This window comes from Arvicola amphibius, chromosome 4 (assembly GCF_903992535.2).
Source record: "Arvicola amphibius chromosome 4, mArvAmp1.2, whole genome shotgun sequence".
Taxonomy (NCBI): Eukaryota; Metazoa; Chordata; class Mammalia; order Rodentia; family Cricetidae; genus Arvicola; species Arvicola amphibius.
This window is the reverse complement of record NC_052050.1, coordinates 139,165,666-139,168,560: the sequence shown is the minus strand read 5'-3', so window position 1 is coordinate 139,168,560 and position 2,895 is coordinate 139,165,666.

The following is a 2,895-nucleotide window of genomic DNA, read 5'->3' as shown; positions in this document are numbered from 1 at the left end:
CAATTCTTAAAGATGCAAGCTTAACTGATGATCACAAGGACATAAAGCTTAGCCCTACAAGCAATGAAAATTAAATGTCAGTCTGTGTACAGAAGGGACGGCTACAGTGCCATCTCACGACCATGTGCCCAGTGGGAGTGTTGGCATGGTAGGTTTGCAGTGAAGATGAATGAGTACATTACAGCAACCGGAATGGCCTCTTCTGACATGCCCTGCCATGATAAACATGGGAAGAAATAGTTTGGCTAAGTTATGAAGGTCAGGGCTGTCTAACTGACTTGGTGCTTTTCACAGTTTAGAAATTAAACTAGGGCTGAAGGTGTGGATCTGTGGTAACTCCTTAATTGAGTTATCCAGGAAAAGCAAACCTCACTTAAGAAATCGATTACATCAGATTGCCTGTAAGCAAATCTACAGGTAATTTCTTGATTAATGATTGATATAGATAGAAGGCCCTGGCTCACTGAGGAGAGTGACATCCTAGGTAGGTGGGTGATACAAAAAAGCAGGCTGAGAAAGCCAATAAGCAACCTTCCTCCGTGGCTTGAGTTCCTGCCTTGGCTTCCCCGATGATACACTGTATCCCAAAGCCAAATAAATCCTCTCCTCTGCAGGTTGCTTTTGGTCACGTTGTTTTATCATAGCAATATTTCTAAGACAATTGCCTAGCATGTATAAGGCCTTAAAGAAAGAGGGAGAGAAGACTTTGGAAGGGAGGAAAAGGAAGGAAAGAAGGAAGGGATGGAGGGAGAGATGGAGGGAGGGGAAAAGGGCCCTCTCTAATGACTTGTAATTCAATGGGGATTATAGTTATCACAGCTGGAAGTAAGCAGCCTGCATATAGGTTGTATCTAAGCAGAATGATATTTAAGGACATGCTCGTCCCATAAATGCACTTCTTCCTTCAAGGCAGTAGATTTGGACACTAGAAATAATCATACAATGAAACAGAATGAGCTCTCATTCTGTCTGTGAGGCTTTGGGCCATGGTGGGGACAGCAGGGAAGAAAATTCAAGAAGTCCCTAAGAGCTGTGCGTAGCCATGGGCCTGTCTCACTCAGCGATTTATGAGTGAAATCTAAGGAAGATTTCCACATGAAGGCAGAGAAGTACGTGCAGTTCCACTCTGCCCAAAGGACCAGCTGAGTTAGATTTAGATTCCTGCTGCCCAATAAATGAATCAATGGTTTCAGCTTCACTGTGGCTCAAGGAACTCAGAGTAAATAGCACTCCTCTCCCCATGAATGCAGGCACAATGATAATTACCTGAAGCGTTGAGCCTCCTAAAGCCCTGGGGTGCTCTGTCGATGCAAAGAAGGCACGTTAAGCAGAACAACGGGCAAAAGAAAATCCAAAAGAGCATACTGCTTTAAATTCCCTCTAGTTATTCTCAGAGACAAAATCAATTATTGGCAGGCCAAGGGCAGCCTTAGAACCAGAAGCATTCACTTTTTATTTCTCCACAAACCAATAATTACCTCTGTCTTGTCCTGATTTTTCCCTACAGGTGAGCACTGCAGTAAATTCTCAATAAAGACAGAGTCCGAATTCTTGAATCTTAATAGACAGAATCACCAGCATAAGGCCAGGATGTACTTTTATTTGTGTTTCTTTGAGTGTGTGTGTATTGGGGGGAGGACACACACAAAAGCCAACCACTAAAGAATTCTCCCACAAAGAATTCAAATACTGATTCAATTTTACTCTAGTCTGAGGTTATCAAGATTATTTGGTATAAGAATAAAGCCAGTACTCAAAAGGAAGTGTACAATTAATAGGGTTTTTTTCTTTTATTTTAAAGGGATTGTATAGTTTTTCATAGTAGCAGGTAAGGTTTTTTTCCCTTCCTTTTAAAATTAATTTAGACATAATTACAAAACCACACATGGTTCCTACACCCTGTGGTAACATGGACCATGGACATCAACACAACTTGCAGCTGCAGTGGGACAACAGACCCTTAGCAGCAACCCGGGCCTGGATGTCACCATGGCCCTGGTGGCATCACAGGTCACTCAGATCAGTTTGGCCCTGGTGGCAGCATGACCATTAGACCCCAGGTGGCTGACCAGACCCCAGGCATCTGCACAGCCCTTGGTGGTGACAGGAGCCACAAATATCAACTCAGACCCTGACTGCTGTAGGGCTATGGACCCAGACATGGCCCTTGGCAGCAGACCAGGGCCTGATGACACCATGGTCCTATGTAGTAGCACAGTCCACTCAGATTGGCATGGACCTGGTGGCAGCTTGGTCCTTGAACACCAACTTGGCCATAGGTGTCAGCTCAGACCCCAGGAAACCTGTGGCTTTTGGTGGTTGCCACATGGGTCGTGGATATCAACACAGACCCCAGCTATAGTAGGACCACAGACCCAGACATGGTCCCTGGCAGAAGTCTGGACCTGGATGTCATCCTGGCATTGGGTGGCAAGCAGGTCTCCCACATCAGCCTATTCTTTGCCACCTTCGCTCCTTCAGTCCTGCACCTGAACCATTCTGCTTCTCTTTCTCTCCCATCTCTCCAGCATATATATATATTTGTTCATCGGGCAGGTGTATGGATGTTTTCAGTCAGCCCAGACCATGAGGGCCAGGCTGGGCCCCCTTCCTTCTGTTTTCACCTGCCTGAGCTGAGTGACAGCAGGTAAACCTGAGGATTGCTTCAGTCAGCCTGCAAAGGTATACTTTCATTATAAATGTAATAAAAAAAAGCAATATAAAACTAGCGTAGTATGTAGCACTGTTCCTTGTAAACAAAGGCAACAAGCAAACGATGCTGCAATAGTCAGCATCAACATTTTTAAGGAACTCATGTCAGTAATGGTTTAATCCAGTGATCCTTAGGAAATCCAGTCTTTCTTCCTTTTTGTGTTCGTTAACAAAAAAAAATCA